General features: G+C 37.6%; 1 long non-coding RNA gene across 1 annotated transcript; it reads left to right on the plus strand.

Moving 5' to 3' along the window:
- The first annotated feature begins 1885 nt into the window (after positions 1-1885).
- On the plus strand, positions 1886-7932 carry LOC130548297 (uncharacterized). The gene is made up of 3 exons (XR_008962007.1): positions 1886-2218; positions 4764-4856; positions 7863-7932. It is a non-coding gene; the product is annotated as an uncharacterized LOC130548297 (long non-coding RNA).
- The last annotated feature ends 8339 nt before the right edge of the window (positions 7933-16271 follow it).

Consider the following 16271-nt stretch of genomic DNA (forward strand, 5'->3'; position numbering starts at 1 on the left):
ACAGTGTGTCAGCTTGATAAACTAGGGCTCCCCCCCTCCCCATGAATGGTACTAGTACTGTAACTCCAGGGCAATAACTAATATAGAAAACAATATATCTCATGTCTCTTCGTGGCTATTTATTTATTTAAAGATTATCTTTATATGAAACGTAAAGCCTTTTTTATGAATGACTTCAGAAGACGATTTGTCACCAAAAGCCTGAGGATAAGGCAGATGACGACTGCCAGAGCCTCCTGTTGTTTTGCATTGTAACACCATTTCCTGCTGAAAAGTGCTCGATCGCACTAATTTCAGCCCTTGGGAATTGTTTTACATGTGTGTGTGTGATTGAGTTTGATGGTTATGTGAGGGGATGAGAGATTCTTAAAGGACAGATCTGTATCGATCTCGTAGTGTACAGTTCATCGGCTGGAGAGGCGTCTGTGATTGAGGCCTCTTGAGAGAACATTTGCACTGTATTGCGTTCGATCTCATCCGGAGCGCGAGCTTGGTTTTTTGCTCTCTTTTTAATGGTAGTAAAATCAATTAAAAGCGTCAGTGAAGGCAACTTCCTGGATTAATTTACTTGAAAGAGAAAGGAATATAAACAGGATTGATTAAAAATACTCCACAAGATGATAACTTTAAGTTGTTCACAAAGATTCACTAGATGAATCACTGAAATATACAGTATATGGTACGAACATTTCACGTTGTTTCGCTATATTTTTGTGTTGAAAGTAATTATTTTACTTTATTTATTAATAAATAAATTAGCGCTGTCATAGTGATTAATCGCGATTAATCGATTCCAAAATAAATATTTGTCTATATATATAGTGTGTGTGGCATGTCTATATAATAAATATCATGTATGGCATGTATATATAAATGCACGCACATACATGTGTGTATATATAACAAATATTAACATAAATGTACAGTATATAAATGCATATTTAAATATAATTTACATTATGTATAATGTATAAAATATATAAATATTACTCATATTTCTTAAATATAAACACGTATGTTTGTGTATACATATTCATATACACACCACACACATATACAGTATATAAACGCAAACAGTTATTTGGAATCGATTAATCACAATTGAAAATCGATTTGACAGCACTTAAATAAATAAATGAGCAGAATTATTTTCTTTATTGTTCGTAAAACAAATCCGTAAATGTTTGCAATGCATTGATGTCAAGACGTTGCGATGATTACTCTCAATATTATTTGTGTTATTAATAATGTAAATTTTAGGGGTGTCAAGCGATTAATCGGATCCAGAATAAATAATGCATGTATTTGTATGTTTTTATGACTACAAAATTAACATGCACAGTACACAGACATACAGTATGGCATTTGACAACCTTATTCCCTATAACCTTAATTTCCGTACATTACATTACATCAATATCATACATGTATGTTTCAGGCCTGTGTTTGAAGCCATGCGATGTTCACCGCACAACCAGAGTAACCCAGACCGCTTATCGAATTAATGTTTGCACGAGCCATTCCTTAAAATGTAAGCACTAGCGCAATGATCTTCTCAAAATAAATAACACCTGACAGAGTAATTATTTAGCTGTCACATCTTTTCAAACGCCTCTCAAAAGAAGCTTTCGCTCGGCAATCTGTCTATTAAAAAGAGCGACAAAAGAAGAGCGCTGAGGCTGAATGCTAGTCGGCTAATGTCACCAGAGAGCGAGCTAAAGTCGAAGCATGCGCCCGTTAACAATGCTAACGTCAATTACTCAAAGGCACGAGATGAAAAGGAGAAGGGTACGGCTTAAATTCCTGATTGACTGCAGGAGGGACCAGACGCTAATGAAACGATCTTTCTTTCGCTAGCTCGCGCTGACAGGCGGAGAGACAGAAGTGAAAGGGAAGACACCAAATTACCAGGCGCCTTTATCTGCGCACTTCCAGGTTGGGTGTGATTGTACATTATGTGGGGTAATGATCATGACTGCAGGCGAGTATTTATATGCTAAAGCATCTGCTAGACTCGCGCTCTCTCTCTATCATCAGCTGAGAGACTTTGATCTGGCATCATCTTGGTGGAGAAGGTGATGAGAAAAACAATAGTTTTAAACGTCGAGAGATGGGCTGGAACGTTCCATAGGGATATAGGCAGACAGAGATGGAAAAACGGTTACCTCAGCAGACCTAAAAGGCTGTTTGGTTGGGTTGAAAAAGCGGTAATTATGAGGTAAAAGTTTTGTTTATTTGATTTTTTAAAGCTTATATTGTTTGTTATTATAAAAATGAGGTCAAGCTATTACAATTTAAAGTTGAAGTCTGTAACTTTTGCCACTTTGTATATCGCCACCCAACTTTAAAACATAAAATTGCAGGTTATTTTACAAAAATATATTTTTTTGTAGTCATTGTTTTTATTGCCACAAATACTTTTTGTAAATATTTTATACAGTATAGTTTAAGTTAAATGAGATCAAGCTATTTTTTACCATAAAATCATAATAGCTCAACTAAATCATTGACTACGTTTACATACCTCATAATGCGATAATAATAGGATTTTGGCAATATTGCGATTACACTTTACCTCATGTAAACGCAATCATTCGATCTAAATAATGCAATTAAGGTCATAATCGAAGTAACAAATGTGGTGTACGCCGGTTTTAATCGCAATAAGAAGGCATGTAAAGACCTTAATAGCATGTATGTAGTCTCGCGTAGCCAGACCTAAATTGGAGCTTATCGCCGCTTTCTTTGGAAAGACCCGCCCAAGAAGCCATATGACTGACAGGTAAAGCAACCAATCACGTTTCGTTTTGTGCCGCGTCATAGAGGCGTGGAAAGTCCCCGCAGTCACAGACCAATGTACATTCAACAATAACAGTAACAACAATGATTATAAGTTCATGCCATGAACTTCGCATACTTTTAAGAATTGAGCGTTTAGTCGATCGTGATGAATTCTTATAGCAACCGTTGTAAACACGACAGCTTATTTCTTAGATCAGAAGGCTTTGTTGTTTCCAGGCAAACAGTTAAAGAACGCGACACGCATGTCTCCCGGAAATCCTGTGAAATTCAACCAATCAGATGACGACTTCGGATGCGCTGAAGTGTTTCCAGAAAAGTGTGCCATGATCCGTTGGCTGAACGTCTGAGGCTGAGACTAGCATTTATGCTACTCTGATCAAGGTGCGCATGCACTTTTGTAACACACCTCAAGCGCAAATTCATGGTAAACATCACAGTATAAAGTTTTACAGTCAACACAACTCCCTGTCAGCGGTCTCTGCTCCTTATCTTCATACAGAAACAGCGTGAACGCGATGACAGCGTACTCAAACGCAGCGGAGACATTTTTATCATATTTCTGTATTTATCACGGTTCTGATAACTATGAAACGCTTCCGGAGGAAGGCGTTTATTATTTGACGCAATTCACGCGAATATGTTAAAACGATAGCCAGTAACACGTCTACTGTACCTGAGAGCATCATTTGTACTGTGTATTATAGCAAATAATCAGAATAATAAAAACTGCGTGTAAATGGGAGTGAAGAGGTTTGCTCAGTGGCGTTGCTAGGCCCTTTTTAGGGGAGCTAAAGCCCCCCTAAAGTTCTAGCTTAGCCCCCCTAAAATATTGTGAGTAATAATATAATCTGTACAAGAATTCGAGATCGCTTTATAGTCCCCTTTAAAACTGTTATTATGAAAACGGCGTTAGGCTGCGTTATTTAGCGCATTCTTCAGTTCACAGCAGCACATTGGAGTGAACGTCAAGCAGAGTAACGTTACAAAGTGTGTGCATTAACATGACATCTGCATTTTTGCCATTCTTTGTTATAAATCCGGCTTAATATGATGCAGGAGCGTACAACAAAAGTGTACCTAGAAGCTCTTTGTCGTTTTTCATACGCTTCAGTATTTGTATTATTAATTTAAAACTTATTGTGGATGTAATAGATGAACACGCAGTCATGCACAGGAGTGACGGCGCTCGTGCTAATCAGAGTGAATGGCAGGGAAACATATCAAGTTATTCCTATAAATAATGATTCAGCAGTTGATTGTGACATTAATTATATGGATTTGTGCCTGTTGTTGTCACTTTGAATTATAAATGTTGCAGATTGACCGATTAATGTGATATTCATTTGAATAACAATAACTTGTCTTTATGCTTTTCTGCATATTCTTTCTTAATTGTTTATTTTAGTAATGTATACAGTATGTGGTGCTTAGAGTGTGGATTTATATACAGTATATCCCCATTGGAGGCTGAGCCCCCCTAATATTGAAAACCTAGAATCGCCCCTGGGTTTGCTCATGTCATGTAAACACATTACTGCGATTAAGTCCTTACTCTGATTATTGGAAATAATCGCATTATTTTTGCACATGTAAACGTAGTCATTGTCAACATCAGGAATTATTATTATTACTACTACTAATAATAATAATCACCGTAATCATATAACTTTTATTATCTAAATAAAATAATAACTAAATTAAATATATTTATAAGAAAATTATCATTATTATATTATTAAAGCACTGTTTTTATGTACTTGCTTGAAAACTAAAAACTTGAATTGCAGCTTCAGCTATGCAAATGTTGCACTAACACGTTGGACGCTTTAATTGACTTTTTTATTTGCTTGTCAAACTCATTTTTTCTTAAATTGGCAGGTGTTGATTCTGAACCCTGCTTATCAAAATCTGAGTGACATTAAAAACATGAGTTTGGGCGGATATATTTATTCTCTTTTCAGTAAGCTTTCTGATCGATCTAAACTGATCCAAACCACGGCAAACCACACTGTAAACATCCCTGCAGCTCGAAATGGATCTCCACACGTAAACAGGTAAAATGCAAATAAAAGAGTATTAAATCTCAAACATAATAACAGTAATAGTAATAATTCCTTGTTTCTTTGTTTAAATGTCATGCAAAATGTCAGTTTTAATATCACAGGTGGCACCGCTTCTGTTAGCGCCCCGCCGTCGGACAATAATCTGTTTACTTGCGAATTCTTTGGGTGTGGACCAGACTAATTTAAAAACATTTGGCTTGTGTTTCAGGAGAGGCTGCTAAGTGAAATGTCAGACATAATTTGTCATATCTCATGGGAAATCATTCTGTTCACCTTCTAAACCAACTAACAAGGTTGAACGGATGGTAACATAAATATAAGAAAAAGACGTATCTGATACAGCTTGCCTGTGGAAGAGCGGAAAAAATTTAACGCGTGAATCTAGTCGCTTTCTGTACTGTTGCTGGCTTCGAAACAGATGGTTTTCTAATTCCTGTGTTATTTTTTATAGCAGATAGATGGCACCCTGAATTCTGTGGACTGTATCTCTCCCGTGACCCTTGCCCCCTCCCCTTCACCAGCCTTACGTCCGACCTGCCGGACAGGTGGCGATTCTCAGATATTGGGGTCAGCCAAGTGCGTCTTTGCTGTTTGCAGAAGATGAGCTACTCAGGAAAAATGTGCCACCTCAGGGACCAGAAACACCACAGTTGCAAGTTCCAGATTACAGTCTGTGTTCCTCGGCTTGGTTTGATGGCTTTGTATTTTTTCTGCTAAGCTCGTATTTATGTCTCGCGGTCGGCGGTGGGCGCGGATCAATTTTTAGATCACGGTGGCTGCTCGTCTAATTTAATTCTCACCTTCTGTCTACAGAGCTGCCTTTAAATTGAATTATTGTTCTTGCTAGTGTAGAAAAGCTGAGTGATTTTAATGAAATGTATTCATTTTAATTAATTTTATTTAACGTGACATGGTGAGATTTAAGGTCCTTTGTGTGATTTGTGGTATTTTGGTGTAGTTGTTTAGCATGTATATAGTGTTTCTATGGTATCCATGAGTGTCTAGGGGCCAGTCGGAAGGAAAAGTACAACAACCCCTAATGAGAATCAATGTGCCCTTCAGAGGGATTGTCAACCTGTGTGCTAATTAGAATGATGATGCATGCATTAAAAGACTTAATGCTACCCACACAACGCAACATTAAAATAAAGTTTCCATGGTTACAGCTTGCATCACTCTCAGTTTGACCTCCATACGGCTGATGGGGTGGTGTGATATGAGCCCGACCGAGACGGTTATGCTGGCGTCGGGCCAAGCACGCCGAACGGAGAGGATGACAGCTGTGTTGGATATGCTCTTTTTCAGATCTGAAGAACCCCAGTCTAGTGTTATTATCCGAACCCTAAACAGCTCAACATATGGGCCTGGCCTCCAAGAGAGCAAAGATTGCTAAAATCCGTTACATTGACATTTTTTCCTCTATGCAGTTGTGGTGGTCTGCATTCAAGTGCTCGTGTCGCTCAACTGGTTGAGTATTGCGATAGCGCAAAGATTGTGGGTTCGATTCTTTTTAGGGAACACATATGATGATAAAAAATGTTTAGCTTGAATGTACTGAAGTCATTTAATGCTTAAATGTAGCCCAACTGTAAATGTCAACGCAATGGGATATACAACCAAACGTTGTTAGGGTGACCGGCATATTAGCATGGAGCCTGTTTGCCATGTCGTCCATGCATTTTTATGAGGATTTGAGGCTTTAATATTGGGCCTGCACACCATCCTTGATTGATTCTGGCTCGTTGGCATTCACAGTTTTGCTGCGTGTAATCTCCCTTTAATGGACTTCTGGTGAGAACCATAATAAACCATTTAGTGGGATTACTGTACTTGAAGCCACTGGCTTTCTGACCCCACTGAGTGAGGTTTGCTCCCGATGGCTGTCATTAACTCCATTATTTAGGTTCTGAAAACCAAAGGACCTTAAAAGATGAAATAGTCAACAGTGATAATCACATTAATCTTTGTATATCATGTACTTCAGTGGAAAATGCTAATGGCAGTTCAATTGCTATGAGCACTTTAAATAGAACTTTAAGATTAGCTTTAGAACAGTGATATAGAGCTATGTGGGTTTTACATGGGAGTATATATATATTTAAATTTCATAATTGTGGTTGTATATTTTTAGCCTTTGTTTAAGTCTTAACCCTGTAGGAATTGAAATAGGTGTCATAAAAAATTGAAATAAAGTTGACATTTGATTATTAAAACTTTAGGGGTGATGCAATATACCGGAATAGGTAATGATATTAATAACCGTGATTATAGATATCATTTATAATTAATTCAGTATCAGTCTCTGGTTGACACTCCAACATAGTGGTTTTGCATTAGTTGAACATTTTATATACAGAGGTATACATTAGTGACGTATTTTTACTCTACTCGAGTGTTTTTACTTTGGAAATTTTTTACTTCACTACATTATAAAGCATATAGCCTATCATACGTTTTACTCAACTACGTTTCATTAACATTTTAAAAACGTTTTTTATAGGTTTTTTACCCTTAAAACCTAAGTCCATTAAAATCCAGTACTTTCTAGTACTAGACTCTAGCTTCCATTGTATTACTTAACATTTTTGAGTAAAATACTTGAGAATGAAATGTAGTGGAATAAAAAGTGCAATATAATGTATGCTTTATAATGTATTAAAGAAAAAAATTCCAAAGTAAATGCACTCTAATAAAGGACAGATGATTGAAAAATGTACTTGAGAGAAAAATACTAAGTACTGGCCATTTCTGCTGTCTTAAGAGCCACAATGGTAACAAACTTCACTTGTATCTTGAGTTGGCCAAAAAGATAAAAAAACACAAAATAAACAAAGTTTATTAGTAGATATCATGATACAGCAGCTTCATTATCATGAATTATTTGCCCACAACAATTGTCACATGGAAATACACATTTCTTGTCATATTGCGCTTGATTTAACTCTGCTTTGTTAATCCAGATTCATAATAATGACTTTTCTTGTCTTTTTGACACAGTGTTCCTTTTAAGATGACGTCATGAATCCCTCCACGTTTGAATCCCTCCAGTCACCTGGCTCCATTATGGTATGTAACGCCCTCTTTTCATGATCAATTCTAACACAAAATGTGTATTTTATTCAACCAAAAGTCTCTCAGATGTAGTCATGAAGAGTTCAGTTCCAAAATGAGATAACTCTGTTGTTTAAATGTTTCAAAAATCATGTTTTTTATTATGTTATCATGTTTTTAATGTGTTTTATTGTGTTAGTTAGCGGTGTTTGTTTTTGAGTTATTATGGCTTAAATAAAAAAAACTGCAGTTTGATTGATAGTCGGAATGCACAATAAAAAAACTAGATTTTTGAACAATTTTAAAAACGGAGTTATCTCATTTTGGAAACAAACTCTTCATGTGTTGCTAAGAGCATTTCAAAACTGTATGTCAAACTCACCCGCTTAACTTATTGGCGAGTCACGCATACGCTTATTCAAGAAAGTGACCTTGTTGGAATGCTCAGGGTTGGCCACCGCCATCACAGCCTGTATTCCTTTCATATAAAAACTAGGACGATAGCAAGGTCTGTAAACGAATGACTGTAACTCTAGTTTCTAACACTATCTGTCTTAATTATCCTATTACCCGCCTCCAATCTCACCTCTTCTTCTGCCCCGGCTGAGCCCCGAGTTAACAAGTATCATTCGGTTACCGAGAGCTGCCGCAGAGAAAACAGACCACACAGCCTTCATTTAAAACCTATCGACCATACTTTTTTTATACCAACACCGGCTTGTTCTTGGAAAGCCGGACACGGTCGTTTTTTGGAAAGGCCTGCGTCTGTTCCAACATTATGTTGGAAACCTGCGTAATGGAGATACGGTTATTCCCCCGGACGCAAATAAACCCGTCTCTGGATGTGTCATTGTGTTGCCGCAAGATAAACATGTCAAACTTTTACAGTCGCGGTGTGAGAAGTTCAGCAGTTCAAACTTGATCAAAAGGACAAACGTTTGACCGTTTGCTCCTCTCAAGGCTTTGGGATTTTAACAATCGTCGTTGTTATCACAGATTCGTTGCGTACAACGCGGCTTTTGTTGAAGCTAAATTGCACCGTTCAATAGACTGTGTCAAGCCCCTCATTTAGATTTGGCTTAGCCTCAACCAGAGACGGTTTGATACGACAGGAATGAGACTTGTTTAAGGGTTGAGAGCGTAATAAATAAAGGCTTAAAGCACGCCATCATGTTCGTGTTTGAAAGGCAAAGTGTTATTCAGGACGGAAACGTCAGGGTGAGAAGCCAAAACACGGAGTAAGCGCTTCGGGTCTAACACCGGTCTTTGTTAGCAGGTGACATCCAATTGCACCACAAAGGGAGTCTGACAATGGCAAGCCCCTTTTATGCTAATAAAACAGCTTCTTTTGTCAGGTTTTTTCTTTAGGAGGAGAAATGAAAAAATAAATAGCTTAATGGATTTTCAGGTATTCACTGATCTTACGTATTAGCGTTTGGTAGTCACCTTCATGTTATTTCACATTTAAAGAAATGGTTGACCCTAAATGAAAATTCTGTCATCTTTTGCTCACCCTCATGTCATTTCAAACCTGTTACGAAAAAGATATTTTAAAGAATGTTGTTAACTGAACAACGGCGGTTCCCATTGACTTGCATTGATTTTGTGTCCATAAAATAGAAGTCAATGGGTACCGCTGTTGTTCGGTCAACAATCTTCAAAATAACTTCTTTTGTGTAGAAGAAAGAAAGTCATACAGGTTTGAAATGACAAGAGGTGACACTATGCAGACCGATCGGCATATAGCATTACTGTCGAGACGCTCTCACGATACTTAGATGTCATGCGCATAGTGATGCATTTAAACACACCTCATGGCATCCTGTTGTTGTTTCTCTCACGCCGCTCTGTTGACTTATAAAACCTCATTTCATGATTTTTTTTCATGTCACCTACTGTTATGTAGGCTGTGTTGTTCAGTTGAAGCATCATGTTTGACCAGCACCGCAACATCGCACAATTCGATGAATCCATTTCCGGACAGTTGCCACTTGGCATTGTTTTATCATTACCCGGTCTTCCATACTATGAGCTCACATCCTGAACTAGACCAACAAACATGTCATCCAGCCGAGCAGGTGGACTGAAAACATGAAATTCACAGATTTAGGCACCTCTGTGTTCAGTGCACCTGAAATATCTCTGTTGGATGAGCTCTGCGTTTCGCACGCCGCAGAAATGATGGAAATGTTGCGATTTTCCCATGCGCGCCGTGGCAGGCTTTATAGATTAGAACAGGCGCGCGTCTTCCATCACACTTATGTACATGTGCGAATAATGAGAAGAGAGGTTTTATGATTAGCCCAGGAACTCGAGCGGGTACACTGTTGAATCCGACCTGTCAGACAGCTTAAGAATTCGAACACTGACAAAAGCTTCTAAGTGTCACCTGCTGTCGGTTAAGCTAATCCTCACACTCACAGCGAAGGGTGTTGACGAAAAAATTGGGAGTCTTTGGTTAAATTATACATGTTGAGAGCCTGGAGTGAATGACATCTAAATTAATGAGGTGAGGTGGAGACTGTCACGTGATGCTTCTATAATAACATGCACGGCTCCCATAGTATATGTACTGTATATAGTGTGTGACCCTTTAATCTAAAATTTGTAAACCCATCTTAAAGCTGCTCGTTTTTTTGTGTGTGTTTTACTACATAATATGTGACTTTGAAGACCATGTCAAAGATTAAAATAAGTATTTAGGAAGCCAACTTATTCTTTCTTTTTTTAATCATAGTGTCATTCATTTCAGTATTAGTCATGAAATGGAAAAAACAATACTGTTTCATTTATAGCAAGGTTTGCCAAACGGGGTTGTGAACCCCTGGTGGTTTGCGAGGGAATTGCACGGGGGTTCGTGAGTTGGTAGGCTACTGTATGTCTGTGTGTAGATACAAGTTGTTTCCATTTTTTTGAAAAATGTTAAATTACAAAGAAATGTTACAGGTTTGATAATAGCAATAGTATGTAAAATGCTACTAATAGAAACTTGAAAACAAATAAAAACGAAATGTTTTGAAGTTGGAAATGCGCTTAATTAAATTATTGAAATATTGACTTAAAGGGGTCGTTCATCCAAACCTGTATAAATTTCATTGTTCTGATGAACGCAAAGAAAGATATCTGGAAGAATGTTTGTAACCAAACAGTTCTGGGTCACTATTGACTACCATAGTACGGAACACAAACTCCTATGGTAGTCAATGGTGCCCCAGTACTGTTTGGTTTCCCACATTATTCAAAATGTCTTTTTTGTTTGTTAAAAATAGCTAAGAAATCTGTACAGATTTAGAATAACTTGAGGGTGAGTAAATGATTTACATTTTTGGGTGAACTATAACTTTAACTATAACTTTATATTCAAAGAATTAAATCCCGTTTAATACGTTTGATAAAAGAGAGATGCAACATGCGGAGGTGATTCGTATTTACATTTATGCATTTGGCAGACACTTTTATCCAGAGCGACTTACATTGCATCATACTATACATTTGTATCAGAGTACGTGCAATCCCTGGGATCGAACCCATGACCTTGGTGTTGCTAGCGCCGTGCTCTAGCCACTGAGCTACAGTGGTTTTTCCCAGAACTTTCAAATCGTAGGCCTAATGTAGAGCTAAGTAAGCTTAAACTTTGTATTATTCGGACAACGTTCTGAATTAGGGTCGGCAATCCCCGGGGTTTAAGTTGAAATAAATCTGGTTACGTTTTGACATTCATTAGGTTTAAGCATAGATACTAATTAGCGTAATCTTCTTAGCTAAAGGCTACCACACAAAGCTCTTTAAAACCCAATAACAATGCGATATTAAATTGCTCTCCCTGAACAGACCAGTCGAGGATTTACACGCAAAATGAAAGAAAAACGTCACAAATACTCACACAAAAATGTGAAAATCAGGCGCTGATGTTGTATTTACATTGGCGCTCTTAAGCGTGCAATACAGTGGCTTTTCTGTTTTGAAAATTTGGCTTTTCGCTTCTGTTAACAAGTGGATTGCTGCAACAGTTCCCTCGTGGTTTGTGTTATTGATTCTTCACAACAGCAAAATGCAAAACTAAGATGACAGCTTTGACACACTGGTGACTCTATATAGTTATTTACAGGACGTTTGCCTTGACACGATGGGGTGGCCGCTTGCGAGTCTACTGTTGCTTATTGATTTGAAATGTACAGCGTTTCAGATAGATTGCCAATACAACCAAACACTCAGCCGAGAAGAACCCGTCGAGAGCTGTTTAACATACAGCACACGATCGCACGTATAATTAACTCTTGGGTAAAAACGCCCTCAGGAGAGTCGCTGAAGAGTCTCTCATAGGGCTCGACTCAGCTCCGTGTGCGTGTGTGTGTGTGTGTGTGTGTGTGTGCGAATGTGTGTGTTGCCGTAAATGTGTGCAGACTTTACAGAATACCACGGTGTTGTAAGTGAATTAGCGTAAATGAATTAGCCAATTAAAAGCAATAACACGACCCAACAGGGAATTTCATCCGTTGTCCGCCAACAGCATCTGACAACCTTACGAAAATTAGCCGAGCGCATTTCTCCGGCAGTCAGTCAATAAAGATTGTAAAACCTGTTATAGGTTACCTGGTTTTGACTATATTAGCCACAATTACGTTAGCTGTATTTTAATTTCTTCGCCTAATTCGTTGTGTCAGGCGTGACGGCCGATAGTCACGCCTAATAGTTTAATTTAACCTTTACCTGTTTTTGCCTACATTAAAAATGTAGAGGGTTTAGGTGATGATTATGATGATGACTTCTTTCTTACAATAGTAAAGGAATTTATAGTGTTCAGATAAACTGTTCAGGGAAAGGGGAATTCTCCCCTTACCCCTTATTTACACCGCACGCATCTGCGGCACGTTACGGCTCCGGCGAAGTTTTTTTCCGTCCTCAATGCGGTGCCAATGTACACCAGGAGCGTCTCAAACACGAAGCGGTTGAATTCACAAGACCACCTGATTTGCCTGTCCGACATTGTTTTTCTTCATTTTTTGTGTTTTTTTCATGATTGTTTGGGGTTATATAATAAGAAAGTTGGCTAAATGGTTATTTTTGTCTGGTATATTGTTTTGTTCATTGCTATGAGTCATGCTTTGTTCCCTTATGAACATTAACCATGGTTTTAATACACTTAAAACAAAAAACATGATTATTATGTTAAACAATATTTTAACACAAAATAACCATGGTTTACGGGTCACAAGCATCAGAACAGTGGGGCGCGTTCCATACAGATCACAGATCAACCACAGTCCGCTGGCCCACAAGCTTTCAATGTAACAGTAAACAGGTTTTACTGCTATATTGCTTTGGTATTTGATGCGTGGAGATTTACATTCTCACCTACATGCCTCTGGAGAAGCACGTTTTTCTTTCAACTCAGTGGCAGTTATACCGCCACTCCTGTCTGAGGATACACGCTGTGATCAGGCTGCTCAGGCGCCGACAGACACGCATCTCTATCAGAATATTAGCAAAAAAGAGCGAAAATAACGCTCTCCATAAACCTAATCCAAACATTTTTGTACATTACATTAGGACCCAAGTCGTGACTGTATGGTCAACGTTGGGGTGGCAACTGAGGTGGCAAAGTTCATTTCAGGGTGGCAGCTGCCACCCGGTGCCACCCCTGTGGACACGCCACTGGTGTCATTTCTAAAAAGTTTCCTGAAATGGAACCTCTGACGTTCAAGTTCTCTGATGGGAAAACCTCGTCCTACTTCCACCCACTGTAATCCAGCTGATCTATAATTTTCCTCCGGTAAATCAATAGATGTTTAGATAACCAGTGGCAATGAGCTGACCAACGTTTTCTTTGTTTACCCTCCCGTGTTCATTATTAGCGGCTCATCAAATATTAAAGAGACCTGAAACGCTCCGTTCCCACAGAAATCACTTTAGTTTATGGTTCATGCTTATTCTGCGAGGAAATTAAAGGGGAGAATAATGTTTTTTTTAATATTATGCCCTCTTTGATAAATTGCCCCCTGAGAGCTTTTTTCTATTACTGCAATATAAAATTGGAAAAATTGATTGCGGGGTGATACAAGCATTCGCTTTCTCCATCTTTTTGTATATGAAGCCAAAACTTTATGGCTAACCGTTTTTGGAAAGTACGAAACACCATTTAAACTCTTCTAGTTTTGTCTGGTTTTGAAAGTACAATAATCAGTCAAACTTAAAGCTAGACTAACACAGAAGAGATGATAAAGTATAGCACATAATGTACCTTTGACTTTTTCTATATAAAGCACTCCAAAAAATGAAATTCTTACTTATTTGTAACTAGTAATTTTTAGTATTGGTATTTAGTATTAGTATTTCTTAGTCTTGTTTTGCAGTACAAATGTCAAAAAGTTCTAAAGTCAAGAAAAAGTGTAAAAATCAGGATACATTTCCATAAGAAGCAAATTGACCTAAATCAATATTGACTTTAGAGGAGTAAAAAATAAACGTTTGAAGTAGTATTTAGTAAGGAGGTCAAACTTAAGTCAAGTTTATCTTTCTTACACCACTGGCAAATATTTCTGCATGTTTTAATCATAAACTAACTTAGGCCTAATAAATTTATAATTTAATTCTTATTTTAATTTTACAAAAAGAATTTAACAAGAAATGTTTTCATTCAGAAAACTGCTTTAAATTGTAATTAAATAATATATTTTAATTAAAAATGTAGCGAAATAGTTTAATAATCATTTCTGTTTTTATCCAGAAAACAGGATTAAAACTGTATTTAATTTAATAAAAAATAAAAATAATTTAATTTAATTCGTCTTCTCAAGTATGTGTGTTAATTCAAGAAGTAATGCATTTATTTTGGCTGGTATGTTCCTATTAAAAACAGTAGGCCTAGGTAGGTGGTATTCTTTGTTTATTGTGTATATAGTTACGTTGTGTTTATATAGTTGTATAAACAATTTAAAGTGTGTTTTAAAGATCAATGGTTGCATTTCTTATCACACAGGTACAAGTTCAATAGCTGTTTCTGTGTCACCCCGTCTAATCTCTTCATCTCAACCCAACAGCTTTATCAGCTTGAATTGCTCGATACAGACGGAGAACGCATTTAAGGACTTTTCTCTCAAGCAGTGAGTTCGTGAAAGAAAGCGAGCTGTTTTCTTTTATACGCAATTACACCTTTTTTAAACTTCCAGGAACGACGTCGCTCAGTCGTACCCATTGGATGAGGCGAGTGGTGAGCATGTAATCTGTCTATTATACTCTTATGCCAGGCTTCTGTCTCTAACTCTCTCTGCATTGATTCAAGTTTGTTTGTTGGCTGTCAGGGCCCACGTTAGAAATCTATGATGCTTTGATAAATTAAACGCAACGCAACCTATATGCCTTTAGCTCTTGTAAACCTGACAATGCGAGAGATGAAGTAAGTCTACAAATGCCCTGCGGTCCGTTTATTTATAGTATATTGTTTTGATAAGAATGAAGGCTGTGTTTGAAACACATTCAGGAACGTTCGTATTGATCTTTACTCTCGGCGCTTGAGAAGTTTGAATATAAATTGCGTTTTTAATGGCTTGAGGTAGGCAAAATATAAAAGGGTCAAAAAAGTTGACTGACTTTCTCACGACCAGCATCTGTAGATCATCCAGTTCCTCAGATGAATAAACATCTCAATTGCACAAGCAGAGACAGAATACCTTGAAACACTTAAAAAAAAACCACGGTGAAGTAGAACGTCTTATTGAAGCAGCTCTTTTGTTTGCCAAATGTACAATGAACTGTCATCCGCTTTTAATGGCAGTCGATTCTGAAACTGTTTGTCTCTGTCATTTATTCAGTCCATCATATTAATGATACCACGAACACATGGAATTGCATTAAAAGACTTGACTGAAGTCTCAAATTAATGACCCTATTTATCTGCGTATTAAATGTCCTTGGTTTCAATGTGCTTGATTCATAAGTGTATGTTATTCAAAAGAAAACATGTCTGCTTTCATCAACGCACGGCAATGCTTTCCGCCTCTGAAACTTCTTTTTTCTGCTGATGTCACCAAGGCCGCACAGGCTGGAGAATGATTTTAGCTGTATAATATCTAAGGAAATAAATGTCATTTATGCATTTGGACTTACAGTACATCCAGGTTATACATTTGATCAGCATTACCTCGAAATATATCCCACGTCTGTATTTCAATGTATTGTATTTGCTTAATGGTTTGTTCAGAATTTCACACCCAAAATGAAAGATCTCTCATCGTTTATTCATCCTGATGTCATTTTAAACCCGTTTGACTTTTCTTCTGCAGAGCACAAAAGAAGATATTTTGAAGAACGTTGGTAACCATACAACACTGACCCCCCATTGACTTGTATGGACAC

Source organism: Triplophysa rosa, linkage group LG25, assembly GCF_024868665.1.
Source record: "Triplophysa rosa linkage group LG25, Trosa_1v2, whole genome shotgun sequence".
NCBI classification, from domain to species: Eukaryota; Metazoa; Chordata; class Actinopteri; order Cypriniformes; family Nemacheilidae; genus Triplophysa; species Triplophysa rosa.